At 56.7% G+C, this 17,017-nt stretch overlaps 1 protein-coding gene across 10 annotated transcripts in view; it reads right to left on the reverse strand.

Annotated features, from left to right (window-relative positions):
• The window catches only part of DDR2 (discoidin domain receptor tyrosine kinase 2), a 103,741-nt gene that overhangs the window by 60,213 nt on the left and 26,511 nt on the right, over positions 1 to 17,017 (reverse strand). For 8 of the 10 annotated variants that reach the window (XM_019660656.1, XM_019660655.1, XM_019660660.1 and 5 more), the window contains one exon: positions 12,559 to 12,690. The gene's annotated coding sequence lies outside the window, so the exon portion shown is untranslated. Of the gene's footprint in view, positions 1 to 12,558; positions 12,691 to 13,365; positions 13,666 to 16,708; positions 16,728 to 17,017 lie in introns of those variants that run through there. The other 2 variants (XM_019660663.1, XM_019660658.1) reach the window with 2 other exon arrangements.

A 17,017-nucleotide genomic window follows, 5' to 3' on the forward strand; every position in this document is an offset into this window, starting at 1 on the left:
GTGTCACAGTGGCCCCTCCCTGAGGGTCACAGTGTGCCCATCCGCCCAGAGCCCTGTCCAGGGGCCTCTCTGAGCCACTAGGAGTTCCCGGGTCTGAGGAGCGTGTTTCCCACGCGGCGGTCAGAGCACAAACAGCCCAGACACTTCGGAGAGCCTGGGGTTCCTCTAACTCACAGGGCCACAGCCGCATCACACACAGCGGCATGTCCCTCGGTGCTCCCTCCATAAACTGGACATAGGGTGAGAGCGCTCGTGACTCACGTCATTGCTTGGGGGACGGGGTGGCAGGGGGAGGGGAGGTTCTCAGGAAATCTCTCTGCCACCCACACCTGAGAGCCACAGCGGGGGAGGAATGACACAGCAACAAGCCGCGCTCCCGACGGCAGGACACCTGAGCCCTCCGCTGTCACAGCGAGAGCACCAGCCCCATGAGTCTGAGCCCAGAGGACCCGGGCTGGGGGCAGCGGGTCAGAACCCCCCAGGCTGCGATGAGGCCTCTGTGACTCCCACAAAAACCACTCGGTTTATAACTGCTTCAGTAGTCACGTCCTGGAAATTCAAAGAACATCAGGGAAGGTGGGATGTTTTACGGCTATGAAAAGAGGCACGGGTGTTCAAAGGATGGAGAATGTTTTTAATATGTTCATTCCCGTCTCCTACAGACGAGGAAACATCAAGTTCCACTGTGACGTCTGCAGGAGCGTGGCCCAGGCCTGTCTCACTGGCCGGCATGTGCCCGGCACGGACAAGGCCTGGCACACAGTAGGTCTGCTATGAAGAGGCGTTCGATGAATGGATGAGAAGCAGAGACAAGACAAGCCTCAGCCAGCACCACACATGCTGACGCTGTGGCAGAGCTGGCACGCGTGTCCCCACCCCACCACAGTGGCCGTCCATGCTGGGCTGCTGGCTAATTAACAGCAGAGCCTCGGAGCAGACGCCAGCACCACGGACTCGGGGCTGTGACTGGGCGGGTTACATAACATCCGGAACCGCTGTGCCAGTGCCATCAAACGGGGACGATCAGCGTCACTCACAGAGCAGCCGTGAGTGGGACGCGTGGAGAAGGTGCCTGTTCACAGGGCGTGCTCAGCACACAGTGGGTGTTGCTGTCATAGCACTAATGACAAGATGGGACTCAGCGCCTACGTCCCCAATGGCTCCCCACTGTCTCCGGTGTCCTTGGTAAGCCCTGGAAAAGCCATTCTGACACTAGACCTTGAACCGTTACTTATAAACAACACTTCACGTGTTTTCCAGAAGTCCATCAACTGAAATTACAACCCACAAACAATCACAAACCTAAATAAGTGAAACCAACACGACAGCCTCTGAGGGGACATCGCATGTCCTTCCCTTTATCCCTCAAGGAGTCTAACACAGGACCTGGCGGCAAAGGGCCTCAGTTGCCTCATCAGTAAAAAGTCACAGTGACCAGTACCACCCAGGCCTCCGTGAGAGGAAGCGGTGCCCTGGGAACACTCGGGAAGGCCCGACAGGAAACGCCGCGTTCTGATTCACGCGCTCACTCTGGTGCAAATGACCAGACAGGAGGCGGGGGGGGGGGTCTCGCCCTGCAGACAGAAGCTGTGTCCACGGGCTGTGTCCGGGGACACGCCAGCCCCACTCGGTGCGCTCCTGGCCCCAGCCCATCCCACTGGGAAGTCACTCGGAACAGGCCGAAGCGTGGGTTCTGTCAACAGCCCCCGTCCCTTTCCCTGAATACACAGGAGTGTCCGAACCAATCTCACTCACGTTTTCCAAACCAGTCACCCTCGCACTGAGTCAGCGGGAGACGCCTAGTCAATTGGGCTGCAGTTTCAGAAACACCAGTCGTCACCGCCATTGCGTCTCGGTCCTCTGACCACACCAGATATAAATGGGCACCCACCGGACGACCACCGCATGCCCTGTTAGTGGCATTTGTGCTCTAAATAGTGACAGGTTTGGGCCAGGTCCTAATGCAGGTTGAGGTCCTAGGACTCAGTCTGCCCAGTCCCCAACCTGACTCAAGTGACATGGCCTCTGGCTCAGGGCCCCAGGATTTCCCTCCTCCCCACCGGAGACCTGGGTCACGGGAGAACACCTGTCACAGTGTCATTCTGTACGTCCGATGACCAGGACATAGTCCCTCCCCTTCAGCTGTCACTTTCCTGGCACCATGTGGTGCTGAGTGGACCGCCTGGCATGTGTCCCTACATCACATGGCTCTGAACCCAGCTCTGCCACTTCACAGCCCAATGACCCTAGCAAGTCCCTTCGCCTCTCTCTCTGCCTCAGTTTCCTGATCTATAAAATGGAGATGATGATGAAGTCTTCTTCCCAGGACAGCTGCAAGGGTTAGCTTGGCCAAAGGGCTCCAGGCCCTGCTCCGTCCAGCTCGTCCCAGAGTCAAGTGGTCGAAGTCACTGCTCCAGAACCACTGGCTTGTGACAAACCAGAGAGAAGCCACTTTCCCTCCAAACCATGCGGCCTCTAAGTGTCCACAGATGACAGAGCCATTTGGGTCTGCACTCGGTTAAAGCAGCTGAGACACAGCACGGCTGGGTTCAGCCAGTGTCGTCAAGGGCATCCGGGCAACCTTAGCTACACTGCCAATGCCCACGGGACACAGGGTGGCCCCCGCGTGTCCCACCACCAGTCACGGCTTCCTGCTCTGTCAGCCTGGCGCGGCTCGGGCCCCAGTGACTCTAAACCAGAGGTCACGTGAAGGTGTTTCGGAGACGAGATGAAAACCCGCAATCGCCCGACCCTGAGTGAGGGAGCCGGGCCTGGACCACATGTGGCCCGATTCACTCGGGGGACAGGCCTAGCGACACAGCTGGGACTCCCTAAGGAGGGGCCACATGAAGAGCAGCTTCCGCCTGACCTTCCTGCCGGCCCGGCCGCCCCCACAGTCACCCACGCCGAGTCCTTGCAATAAGCCTCCGGGTATGAGCCTCCCCTGGTCCTGCTTCTCGGCGGGGACCCTGAGTGTTCAGGCTGCTCGGCCCAGGGCGCCAGGTCACATGACCCAGTCAGCGAACAGTGAGCGGCACTACCAGCGCCAGGCCTGCTCTGGGTGGCCGAGGTGCCATGGGGCAGAAGCCACATGCCCGCCTCCCAGCCTGAACCCTGCCTGAGGCACACACACACACACACACACACACACACACACACACACATACACGCACGCACTCACGTCTGACAGGTGACAGCTGCAGACTGTGGGGAATAAGGAAATAGGGTTCTTCCTATGGAAGTCAAGTCTTCAAACAAAAGGCAGATCTTTCTTAGGATGAAGGAGACCTCTGCGAGGACCGCGGGTCTGTAAACCGTGAAAGGTAGGCGGGTGGCCCTCAGGCACAGGGTGCAGAGGAGGAGATCTGAAGTCAGGACGATGAAGGGGCCTCAGGGGAAAGGGTGCCCAACACATGCTCTCCCTGCAGCCAGCTCAGCCTTTGAACCAGACCTGGCCATGCCTCACACCTTTATATACTCTTTTTACAGTTGGGGGGTGGGGTATATGCTACAAATGTGAGTATTTTTAGCCTCAGAGCACATATTTTAGAGGTTATAAGTTTGGGGTATCCACTTGAACCCCTAAAACTTTGAAACTCAGGCAAGTTAGGAAGAACAGAAAAGCAAACACTCTAATACGTGTCTGGCAGTCCCAGGCCGCCCACCACGTCCCACGGAGCAGAGGTCTGGCTGGGGTCCCACCTGCACACGGCCGCACAGAGCTGGAGTGGGGTTCCTGCCGGATCAGGGTTTCAAGATGTAATTTTCTAGAATTTGTGTATGAGGGACTGAGGCACCTCCAGGGAAGTCACCAGCCCTGACAGTGCACATCTGGGCCACGTAACTGCCTGTGTGCTGGTGGACTGGAAGGCAGACATCCCGCGGTTTCCGACCGCCAGCCCTGCTGACACCTGGTGTCCCAGCACCTGGGACAGGGGTCCTAACATGACACCTAAAATATCCGTCTTCATTAAACATATGTATCCTTTCTAGGAGGCCTTGAAAACACCAGACAGCAGACAACAAAAACTGCGTTATGTGCAGCACGTCCTTTTCACCGTGAAACCCGGACAGCGGCACCCACAGGATCGAGGCAGGTCGGACCCAGCAGTGCCCCCATGTGGCTTTGGTGCAGCGCCTGGGGGACATTCCTGGGCAACACTGGGCTGGGTGGGAACGGGGCAGGAAAGGAGAGGAGAAAAGGGTGCTGCTGGGGGCCGATGAGAGGCCGCGTCCCAGACTCAGGACAGACACCCAGAGAACCCGAATAATCTGCCCACATCAAGGTCCCGCCAAGTCCCTTTTACCACGTAAGGTACCAGTCACCGGGCCATCGGTCAGCCTCCTGCCCACTGCCACCACGTCACCCAGCGCCCAGACACGCTTCCCGCCACAGGACTCCCCCCAGGGTGCTCACAACTTTTCCATGCCTTCTCGTGTCACCACACTAGACCTCGGTCACATGAGGCTGCTCACGTCACTTTACAGACGAGACACAGAGGGCCTGAGGCCAGGGAAGCACTTCCTGGGGCTGCCAACAACCCTAGTGAAGGTGGCCATCAGGGTCACGTGAAGTGACAAGCCATCTGTCTCCTGTTCCTCTCACCCTTCAGCTATCTGAGGAGGCCACACCCTGCTGTCACACACAGACCGAATCAGAGCAGGAAAAGGCCCACGAGGGGTCCTCCCCCCAGAAGGTACCTGCTTTGTGTGTCAAGAACCTTTCTACAGGCTGGTGAGCCTTCTGAACCTTTTCCAGGAATAATATTGTTAAATGCATAAAATAAAGAATGGTATTGGGTATCAAATACAAGAAATGCAGTTATCAAAGTGTGTTCACATCTGTATGCGACAGTGACATCTGGGCGCCTTCATGCAGCAGTAACGAAATCTAGTTAGGGTCGGATGACACTAGGTTCAAGGTGGCGGTGACATGCACATATTTTGAGAGAGCTGCTACAATTACGTGATTTAAAAATATCACTGATTTTCACTAATTGGGAGAAATGCTCAATTTTGGTTAGAGTTTAGAAAACTAAATATAATGCTTTTTATCCAAGCTTGCAGAACCCCACATCCAAATTCTACCCACAGACCTCGTGTGCGAGCATCAGGTTCAACAATCCTTATTTTGGCCTCTTCTCTGCCTCTGGACAAGCTCATCCTTATAGCAATTAGGTAAATCCTGGGCATTTAAACAATTTTAAATTTTCAACAGGAATAAAAAAATACACCAACTCCTTCAGCCACTGATTTCAAATTCTAGGACTTAGACTTTAGACACTTTCTAAAGTGATGCATTTACTTAGATTCTACTCATTTTTAGTTTATAATAAGAGATAAGCTCAATTAAAGTAAAATAAAATTTTACCTTTCTACTATAAAAATGGTTTACATGGCAAATCTCTCTACAAACAAAACAGTAGAACTTCAGCCTCTCAAGTTCAGCGAACTCTTTCAAGCTCTTGAAAACGCGTGGAGAGTTTAATGCGTGTGTCACAAGAACCCGTCGTGACAGCGGTGCCCTCCCTGTCACAGAGCAGGACCCTCCACACGGTGCTGGCAGCCCCGTGGCCAGGCTCACTCCCTGTGGGTGTTGGCACAAGCAGACAGAGAACGGCCCCTGGGCACACAGACGCAGCGACCTAAAAGGGTGGTGACCCCAGCTGGAAGCAGGAAAGGCACGCAGGACACTTCAAACGCAGGCAAACAGCAGTCGTTCCGAACAAAGAAAGGACAGCTGCACAAGTGGACGAAATCTCACACACACAAGTGGGCCGACCCCCGTGCCTGGCACATCACATTTACTGCAATTTAGCTATTATTATTATGGCCTTAATAGTGATACACCCATTGACCCTCTCGTGAGCGTGAGTTAGTGATGCAACGATCAGACCAAGTCACGTTCCTGCTGACCCGATTCATCTCCCCAACACTGTCAGCGAGCATGTGCACAGCAGTGTCACTCAGAGACCACGGCAGTCCTGATGTGGGACTTGGTGTGACGTCTGAGAAGGGGAGGAAATGGACTTGGTCCCTGCACATCTCGCTGAGTTACATGCACGTGGTGACGCCCAACTGGTGCGCCACCGGCTAGCAGGCTCCAAGGCGGGAACGGCACGTTTCACGGACTGCGAGTCAGGATGCAGGGCTAACAAAGGACATTTCCCCCCAGTCTGTGAATTTATGGGGAAATCTCTAACGGGTATCACATTCAGTCATGTTAGTAACAAATTAGTACACTGCTTTTGATGAGAAAAATAAAAGGTCCACAAGAGAAAGAAAATTTAGCAAAAGTATTTTCCAGTCACTGTCATGTGAACATTTGCAATCAGGACTACCCTGGAGGGTCCTGCACCTACGTGTCCCCAGGTCCCTCAGCAGAGGCTGTAGGGCATGAACCCCAAAACACCCGACTCACTCCCTTCAGTGTTTCGTAGGCATTTAAGGCAGGACGGGGTCGGGCCCGGCTGTGCTGCCCGAGTCCTGCAAACGGGTGACCTGCCTGCTGCGTGTCGGCTCCCCTCCCCAGTGAACAGTGCAGCGGGCAGAGCTGCGTGCCCGCCCCAAAGGTGCGCTGAGTAGTGAGCCATCGCGGCTCTGCCCGTGACCCTGGGCCCTCCCTGCAGGGCTCACATGGCCCCACTGCCATCGAAGGGTATCTGTCCTCCGTTCGCTCTTTCATTCGTCCGCTAGCACGCACGCCCGCCATGTTTCGCACCATCCTTGGTCCCAGAAGGAGCTGCGAAGATGAACACGTAAGATTTCTGCCTTTGAGCAGCTCAGTCTCCGGCGCTGGTAATAAGAATACAGAAGGAGAAAGAGCTTCCCCGGGCGGGGAGCACGCAGCGGGGACTGCGTCTGCCGGGCCGCTGTCAGGCTGATGCACGGAGGCCTCCCTCTGTCCTGTGTGCTGGGACCTGGCAAGGTGCCCTTGGCATTTGGGTCCATCCTCCGCGTTCTCAACCTGCCCCTTACGTTTGTCCAGCGGGGACATCGGGGTTGTGGCGAGAAAGGAGGGAGGATGTGCTGGCAGATGCTTGAAGGGAGGGAACAGGGCTCTGGTGGTGGCAGGAGCCGCACATGAACTGGAGGTGAGACCGATGGCCGGCAGCGGAGAGCCGCTCTCATGGGTCCTGTGAAGTTCCCATTCACGTGCCGGCGAAAAGAAAACATTCCTCTGACTCAAAGTAAAGAAACACAGGCTGGCCGTGGCCTCTGTGTGATTTTTCTGAGGCTTTTCAGAAATACTGAAAATCAGAAATACTGATCCCTGTACGTGCGGGTCACAGGCTGGGCTCCTGGACCGTGGAGGATGCAGAAGTGTGTGCCTGAGTCTCAGACATTCACTTCATCTGGTTTTTCCCCCCAGAGTGGAATTTTTATCCAAAGTAGTTATCCTTGGATGTGCCACGGTTTTGGCCAGAGGCCATCTATACGCGTGGCCAGTGGGCTGACACCCAGTCACCGCGAATTGGAACGCTGGGGACAGATCATGACGGAAAAGGCACGTGACCGAGGGAGTGCGGCGTTGGACAGGTGAAGAGGAGGGACGGGCGCTTCGGGCAGCGGTCACAACCCGAGGCCAGGAGCAGAGAGGTGACAGGGAGGGGACAAATTCCCAGGCTTCGGAGCTGCAAAGAGCCTTGGCAGCCACCTGCCACGCTCCCTCAGGGCAGCGGTGTGCCACCCAAGACCCAGACAGGTGGCACACGCCTCCCTCCGCCTGTCGTGTGGAAAGAGGCCCCGGGCTGGTCGGCCGGACCGTTTCCTACTGCTGTTCCCAGGAACAGGGAGGTTCAGAAACCGGAAGCCTGGACACGTGCGAGACACAGCAAGGCTGAGCGGGGTTTTGACAGAGAAGGAAACGCGTGCAGGGAACGGATGGGACGTGAGGGTGGTGACAGCAAGGGACCCGACTGGGAAAGACGCTGTCACCAGACCCGCAGTTCGCACCTGCTTTTCCACGCAGGTGACAGAGGACGACAGCACGTGTCGGAGGAGAGCTCAAACAGCAAACTTGCTATTTTTGTCCCCAGGAGCAGACTGACGTGTGGGGATGATGTGACTAGGAGCAGGGCTGACCCTGAGAGAGACAATGTCCCCAGGATCCAGGCAAGGAGGGAGGCTTTCCACAGCTCTCCCTGAAAACAGCAAATACTGCTCTATAATAGTGTCCCCTTTATAAAACTGCAAAACTGCTTTTATTTCTCTTTCTGACGTGAAAGGCATGCTTATTTATGAACTTCCAACTGCATAAAGAACCAAAACTGTCCCTATAATCTCCTCACTGAAATGCGAACATGGTTAATATTTTGGTGTATTTTCATTTCAGGGTTCTTTTTTCCGTGCATTTTTACACAATTGACTTAATACCTTTATGTAACTTCTAATTTCAGTTCCTAGAAAGCCACAAATATGGTCCTGTGTTATCTAGAACTCTCACAACCGTCATTTTTAAGGCTCGCCATCCATTGACGCAGCCAACCATCAGTGCTAGCCGTTTAGAGGGCTTCTCTTCTGTGCCTAACGCTGCACCTCTGTGCATGAATGTTGTCCCTTTCAGAGTGCTTCCCCAGAACAGACTCACGGAGTGACATTCCTGCATCAAACAGTGTGAACCTTTTTAAGGTCGTTCATACGCGATCTGGGGGTTTCATTATATAGAGGGAATTACTAGGGTTTTTATTGAACAAAAGTAGTTTCTCCATTTTAATAGCTTTTCTTTAATTACACAAATACTTCCTAGTAGAAGAAAATAAAATTGGACCATGGGGAGAAAACAGCCTAATGAACTTGAACACCTGCTCGCTCGCGCTCCCCTCCCCCCATGGCTCTGCCCGCTGACCCCGCTATGCCCGTCTGGCCTGAGGAGATCGATGCCAGCGAGACCTTTAGGAAGGACGCTGCTGTGGGTACAAGTGACCTCCGAGGCCCTGCAGCCTCGCCGTTACCCAGGTAACCTGGGATAACGACCGCGAGACACTGCGCACGGTCCCAGGTGACTGAACATCACGTCGGAGACCAACGTGTCCCAGCGGTGATCCCATGACAGAGTCTGAGCGCTGCCTCCGAGGGTCTGCACTGTCGGCAAGCTCGGGGGTCGTGACGCTGCGAAGGCCCATTGGGAGCGTCCCCTACGGGGCTCAGCACTGACTGGGGTGGGACACGGCAGCAGGCGGGTTGTGGGAGCTGGACTACCACCCGGGGCCTCTGCCCCCAAACGCAGCAACGTGAGAGGAATATGAGGCTACGTATCACGAAAAGCAAAACCACCTGACGGAGACTCAGGCCTCACAATCTTTTGAGGGCACAAACCTCATACACGTAAAAAAATCCATCAACACCAAGTTTGTACGAATGTCTTTTACAAGACAGTGAGACGGCGGTGAGAGGTCCTGACACAGGCCGAGGGCCCACGAGGGACAGCCCACCCCCTCCGCCATCTGAAGGCAGGGGCCAGGGCTCCGTGCCCGGATCAGGGGCTGCGGGAGGGGTCAAGCTCACGGGGAGACGCTGTCACCAGGCCCCTCAGCGTCACTCCTGCGGCCCATCACCCCAGGCACAGCAGCGAACGCAGACTGAGGATTACAAGGCAGTGAACGTTGAAATGGTGGGATGCGGTTCTTGCCAGCAGCCCTCGCTCTGCTCAGAGGGCAGTGCCATCTGCGGCTGACCCTTAGATCTACTCCTACAAGCTAAGAACACCACTGCAGAACAGGAGGCTGCCGCCTTAGAGAATGACGCTCAAAGCACCTCATCCACGCGTGAGCCCTGAGTCTCTCCCCTGGGGTTCGCTGCATGAGACCTGAGGCCTGGTTCAGAGCTGCACCCTCACTCAGCGGGGGGTGTCAGACGTGAGAGGCTGCAGGGACTCAGCCACGCCCTCCCAGAGTGGGTGGGACGCACGCTGATGCTGGAGGTGGGGGCCAGATGCCCCGGCCCAGCCTCGCCTCCCAGCACACTTCTCCTGGTTCCTTCTTTTGTCGGCATGAGCGACTTGGCTGGGGCTGTCCCTTATTTATGTCCGTGCCCCTTCAGGTCACTTCCAGAGTCCCTTACACATCACAGGCCCTCAGGAACACTTGTTTTAGGGACTGAAAACATCACCCCAAGTCCTGGGACCCCACGAACAGGTGCGAGCACGCCATTCTCCAGCCCAACAGCCTTTCCTCGTGTTACCACAGTCTGCTCGCAGCGTGTGCTGGTCGCGGCAGAGCCCGGTCCACCCAGAAACGCCTGAGCTGACCCCGGTCACCGCGCCCCATTTCCCCCGACAGGGCTCTTCCTTCGGCGGGGCACACCCAGGACAGCAGCTCCCATCAGTCACTCGCCCCGTTCCTGCCCCTCCTGAAACCATCCTGACACAGCCCAGTTCCAACAGCTCAGACGCTGAAGTTTACGCAGCACCTGTCGCGTTTACCTGGATCATCGTGTGTTTCGCAACAAGCAGACACCTCCTGGGTCTGTTCCCGGCACAGCTCCCTCCACCCATCCCCACGGCACTCCCGCCGCCTGCACCCTAGAAAACGTGACCCCCAGGACACACGAGACAGACCTCCCACCACAGACTCATGAGAAACAGACAACGCGGGAAGGACAGCTTCTCACTCCTGAAGGAAAATCCAGTCACAGTTGGAAATAGAAGTTTTCCTTTAAAGGAGAAATCAATGTTGGCAGCGCTGTTCTCGGGAGCTGCCCTCACGAGAAAGAGCCATTTTGGGAGAGAGAGAGAAGAAAGTGTGAGTGACGGATGGAGAGAAGGAAAGACAGAAAGAGAAGGAGAGAGGAACCAGAGCAACAGGAGGCGGCTCCACGGCGGAGGGACGGAGGGACGCGGGCGCCCTGGGTCCCGCTCGGCGGCCATGCTGACGGTGTCCCCAGGGAGCGCTAACACCCATGAGGGGACGGCTCCTCGGGCTGAGAAACACTCCGTCTGTCAGTCTATGCCAGAGCCCAGGCCCCACACGGGCCACTGAACAGAATTTGGGGACTTTCTCTGCAAAGCCTCTCAGTGCTTGCTGAGGATGTGACACCTCTGACCTCGAGGAGGTGGCCGTGCGCACAGGTCAGCCCAGGTCAGAGGACGGCCCCTTCCCTCACACGTGTTCCAGCTCAGATGCGAAATCCTTTGGTCTTCTTGAGACACACGGGAAACTGAAACTCATCACGTCTCCAAAGAGACGGAAGGACTGGGCCTCGTGGTGAGAGGAGGTGGGGCCTGGACTGTGGGGAGCCCGGTGCTGAGCCAGTTCCCGGCGTGACGCTGCGGCCACCGTCAGGGCGTGGGCAGCATGCAGCTTCACACGCCACTGCTGCACACAGCACATGCCTCGGAGACTGAAACAGTCGTGTCTGGAAATGGCCCCTTAAGATCGGGCGGCAGGGAGCAAAAGGCCACAGCGATCGTTTCTGGAAGGTAGAGCAGAGTGACTCAGATAAATAATGTTTGAGGGATCGCATGGCAGAGAGAAACCCTGCAATAACTTCTGCTCAGCGGTTAAGTGCAGCCATGAATTATTCACCCTGAAATGCATACGTGAAGGCTCAAGTTCAGGCCTCTCAGCGCTCAGGTATAGAGCCAATTGGAAGGGAGGGAGATGGAGGGAGGGGAAAGGAGTGAGTTCCACCGCGCCGCGCACTCCACTCCGTGGGGAGAGGGGACCCGAGGTGTTTTCTCACACAAGGAGCCTAAGGAGAAGTGGGGTGGGGGTTCCCCAGATAATAAACAGAAAGGGGTGTGTAATCCACTGAGATCTGACAGTGAGAGGAAATATCTGGGGACAGGGCACTGTCCCCTCCCGCCCGCACCCTGCCCTCACAGGAGCTCACAGCCCACGACACGTCATTTACTCAGTCAGCAAGGGACATGGTGAGTCTGTCCCCTGGGGGCTCTCCCTGGGCACGTTCCCTGCAGCCCTGTGCTCGGTGCTGGAGCTGCAGACGTGAAGGAAACACGGTTCCCGACTCCGGGAGCTCCAGGCCAAGAAGGTCACAGACTCCTGGGGCGCTGCCAAGTCCCACTCAGACCAAACCCCCTGCCGCAGAACCCGTGACACGTGCCGCACGTCCTGGACCCTCGCGGAAGCCCTGCTGTGCGCCGTGCTTGTCTTTTTTCCCCGACTCCCCGAGCTCGGTGTTGCCTGGTCTGCAACATCCCCGGGCCTGACCAGAGGACACTGGTTCTACGACCCGGCTGGTGGGAGTTCTGTGTTATTTTCTCTAAACCACCTCAAATTACTGCTGGACGGAGGCAGCTTCAAAAAACTAAATAAACACCACTGCAATCCTGGCAGAGGCCCCGGTTGACCCAGGAGCCTGGAGGTTCCCGTGGGTCCTGTAGGGGCAGGGAGGCCCCGCTCTCGGGGGCCTGGAGCCAGGATCCCCAGGAGCACCCGCGATCTGGCTCCGCGAGGCGTGACCAGGAAGTGACATGTAACCCAGGTTTCCTGTGACACAGCCAGGGGCTCGAGGGGGCTGCCTGGGAGCAGGGGGTTCTCCTCCGGCCCTCACCCCCAACCGCACGTGGTAACACAGCGTCGGGCGGCGCCCACTTACATCAACAGGTGCAGAGCATTCTCTCAGGGCAGCTGGCCTCTGTTTCTCTTCAATTATCGCAGCTTCTCTGCTTCAAGCCACAGCCCTCGGAACTTTCTAGAACACCGAACCCCAGACCAGTTGTAGATCTTCCTGTGTGGAGGGAAAGAAGGAAAGCGATATGTTAGTTCACACTTCCTGCTTCCCCTTTCCCTCCTGACATTCCTGTCCCCCGCGGTCCCCAAGCACCCCAGTGACGGATGGGCAGTGACGCAGCCTCATGAGACTGTTCACAGTTACACCTCCTGATATTTATCCATTTGGAAATGAAAACTGAGGATTGTTAATTCATTATTTATTAATTCAGTACAATGAAAACCGCATGTTAACACAAATAATAATTTTTTATAAAACAATGAGTCTTTTCAAAAAACACTCAGTGAGAAGAGTAAAATGTTTTACATTTTTAAAATCCCTTTGCTATCTGGCTAAATCGAACACAGACTCTCATATCTGCCTCTGGATTCAATTTGCTGCAATACCGAACGTCAGTTAACCTCTGGAAAACCCCAGCGCACACTCATGAGAGAAAGAGGAAAACAGGCAAAAACACCCTGGTATCATTATGAAACCAGTTTTGACCTTGTGGGTCCCCTGAAAGGGTCTCCCGGATGCCAGGGGACCCTACCGACCCTGGGCCGCCACCCCACACGGACCAAGCCAGCCTCCCTCCCAGCGGACGCCCGTCCCCTTCTTCAGGTCTAGTTACCAGCCCCCGGCAGGCTTCTAGAACAATCCTACACGCATTCAGCACACTGTGCAACGCACCTCGGCGTTTCCGCTCTCCGGTTGGGGCAGCTGCGTTTTAGGTCAGTAGCTCGCTGACTCCCTTCCTTGCCCTGTCGTGTCCACTGAAAGGACACACCCACGGTGACCACCCCCCCAGGGGGCTGCGGGGGGGCTGCTCTAAGGTGCCGGTTTCGTCAGTGAAGGGGACACGTGGCCACACAGCAAGAACAGTGTCCCTTATCTGCACAGCTTTCCTCTGGCTTCTAGTTCCCCACCGAGGCAGCTGAAGTCTTCAAAATTCAAGAAAACACCCAACTTTTGCTAGACCGCTGCCCCTTTATACCTCACTGCTCCAGAAAAACTCCCATCAACCCTTTCTGTGCCTATTTTTACAGGAATGTTTACAAACATCAACCTCCCTTTGTTCCTGAAACACTCCCTGTCCTCAGTGTCACGTCATCGTGGGGGAAGGAAGTGGGTCAGGACCCCCGTGTCCCCAAACAGCTGTCTCCCTGGGTACCGAGGTGGCAAAGGTGACTCGGTCAGCACACAACTTCTCTGGCCCGGAGGCTAAGGGAAGCCTCCGCTCACGCAGCTAGAAGCAGAAGCCGACGCAGAGAGTGTGGGGTCACTTCCTCGCTGAGATTCCCCAGCTGTGTGATCTTGGGAGCAGCTCAGCTTGGGCTCGCCTGCAAAGCCATGTGCCCATCTCAAGGGCGTGAAGAAGCGTACCTGTGCCTACACACAGTAGGTTCTCAGGCTCAATAAGCGTCAGGCCCTCCCTTTATTGTCCTACAAACAGGATGTGGGACTGACCCTGTGTCCTGGGCTGAGCTGGCTTTTCTGGGAACTCCAGGCTCTGGTCTCCCAGGAAGCCTGCAGATGTCGGGGGCTGGAACAAGAGAAGATGGTGATGCTCCCCCCTCAATATAGTGGCATCTCCTGAACACTTGTCTCCTGTCTGCCTCCCTGCTCACTGGGCCAGGGGGATGACATGGCGTTCCCTGGTCCTGTCTCAGCCTCCCCAGCTGCCCCTGAAGCCACACAGGCCAGTGTGGCTTGCATTTGTGGCTCACAGAACCTGGAAAACTCCACCAGGCTTGGGGGAGCCCCTCAGGGGAGGATGAGGAGAGACTCACTTGTGAACAGTTCCCAGGAGTGGAACTGTAGCTGTGTGGAGCGCCCACACCCCGGGGCGGGCAGCTAGCAGGTCTGGGTCAGAGTCCCAGCCAGGCCTGCCCGCCCCGCCCACCTCTGAGCCGCACCACACGGCACCCCATCTGGAAAGGAGTCAGCCGGCGGCTCCCAGGGACAAAAACCGCCCTCGCTTGCAGTTAGCGACCCCCTGACCAGTACTGTGACCCAAATCAGAATACTTCAGGAAGTCACCCCTCGACCAGACACAAAGGCGGGCCGGCAGAGCACCGGACACCGAGGGTTCCTCCTCAGGTTTAGATCTGTAGGTTAGTTTATCTCATTAATACTTGATTATATTAATTATTAAGATCAGTGGGTTGTTTCATTATATAGATTGTTTTGAATAATAGGTTAATAATTTAGCATCAATTTACCCCAAAGTTTCTAGCTTCCGGTGCACAGCGGGTGTGCCATAGGTGAAACAGGACATGGCCCCGGCCCCTGCGGAGGCGGAACGCTGTAAACATGCGTCCTGGGCGTGGGGACGATGAGACAGGAGAGGCTGAGGCGGCGAGAGGAGCAGTCAGGCCCGCCACCCACCCAGGGAAGAGCTAACGGCCGAGGAGGCGCCGTTTGAGCGGACTCTCGAAATATCATGAGAATGTTGTCATCTGTCCCAGGAAAGGGGATGGTTTGAATGGACAAGTTATGGGACAAAGACGCCCATCACAGGTGGCTGGAAGACGGGAACAGGTAGGTAACTGGAGGTAAAGCTGGGACACGGCTGAGCCAGGGACCCTGACAAGGGGTGAGTGCGGGGACGGGGGAGGGCGGGCAGGCTCCGAGGGGCTCTATGCGGCCTCACCTGGCCTGTGGGCAGCGCAATGGGGCAGCAGGACCGTAGTAACGATGTCAGGAGGGGAGGAGGAATGCCGTGCAGAGGGCTGAGGGCTGGCCAGGGACTGGCTGCCACCGGCCAGACGGGGTCCAGCCTCGCGTGCCCAGGCACACAGCGCTGTGAGCAGGACCGCGGAGATCCGGAAGGGGAGCGTGAAGAATTGGTTTCCTGATGACAGAAACAGGTGCGCACATGAAGCAGAGAAGTCAAGTTTGGCCGAGAGGCGGTCAGTGCTGGACACACATGTGAGGCAGAGAGGCCTGGCCAGAACGAGGGGACAGAGCATGGCCGGTCCGAGGAGGCGGAAGAACGTCTCTGGGAAGAGACCCAGGACACGGAAAAGCCGCCCTCTCACATCATCCGAGTCCCTGCTCCACGCCAAGTCCCCTACTTCTCAGGTGAGGGACGCAGGCCCTCAGGGCACTTGCAGGAAGGGGCCCGGCACACACGTGGTGCCCGGCGGGTAACACACGGCTTCCGTCTGCCTCAGCCCCTGAGTCGCAATGCCGTGTCACCAGTGTCCTTCGGTCACTGGCACGGCTCACGCCCACGCCCTGTTCTAAATCCCATCACGCCACGTCTGGACGGGCCGACCGAGAGCAGCCTTCTCGGGAGCCTGCCTCCCGCCCCCACCTCGGCCCTGCAGCCCGCCCTCCATGCTGCAGGCGCCTGAGTCTTCTCATGACTGCGCTGGACCTGCTGCAAGGGGGAGGCAACACCCACAGCCCCACAGCACGTGGAATTCTCCAACGTGCCTGAACGCGTCCACACAGGGCTGTGCTCCGGGCCGGGCAGCCTCCCCAGCCCAGGCCGGAGTCCTCAGGCCAAGCGCACCGGCCACCCGGCCGTTAGGAGCGGCCCGAATGCCTGCGTTCGGCTCTTCCTGCCATCCGGCTCTGTGTGTCCTACCCCACGTCTGCTCCAGCTCGTCCCTGAGGCGCGGACCTCTTGTGCCCTCCGCCCCGACACGCACAGAGCAGCAGCTGACACACACTTGTTTCCTGATAATAAACCTGGGAAGGGGAAAGGCGGCTCCTTTGTCTGTTCAAGGTGCTTGGTGCTACTCAGAAAAACTCTTGCTGACCAAGAAACGAATCCATATTGACCTCAGAACTGAGTTAAGCAGAAAACATCCCGTCTACCGAACACCAGGGAAACAGCCCCTTTCTGGGCCCAAAGGCACCCAACCTCTCCAGCTCCGTCGGTCTTAGTTCTAGAAACGGAAAAGAAGATGGGTCCTGCCCGCCCTGGGTGCCCGCGGCTTCCATCCCTCTCCTTGCTGTCGCCTTCCTGTAGGCCCCTTGCCATCCATGACTGACCCTCCAGGAGCCTAAATGGTGTGCAAACCTGCAGCTCCACCTCCAGGGGTCTGGCAGCGGAGTGTCCTCCCCAGGCGCCTTCTTGCGGACAGATGATCCTTCTTTCATTCTCTGAATTCCTCGACACCAGTGAACAAGTCCTCCAGACATGAGGGGCAATGAAAAGCCACCGTGCTCCCTGATGCACCCCGAATGCCGTCAGAGGGACCCTCACAACAGACCCGCCGAGGGGCTGTCAAAGGTGCAGGTGCAGGTGCAGGTGCAGGTGCAGGTGCCCGGACACGGAACAGACGGCTTCCTCTTTCCCAAGTCCGGGTGGCTCCTGGGTCGCATTCTC

This window comes from Hipposideros armiger, unplaced genomic scaffold (genome assembly GCF_001890085.2).
Source record: "Hipposideros armiger isolate ML-2016 unplaced genomic scaffold, ASM189008v1 scaffold_324, whole genome shotgun sequence".
In the NCBI taxonomy this organism is placed as follows: domain Eukaryota; kingdom Metazoa; phylum Chordata; class Mammalia; order Chiroptera; family Hipposideridae; genus Hipposideros; species Hipposideros armiger.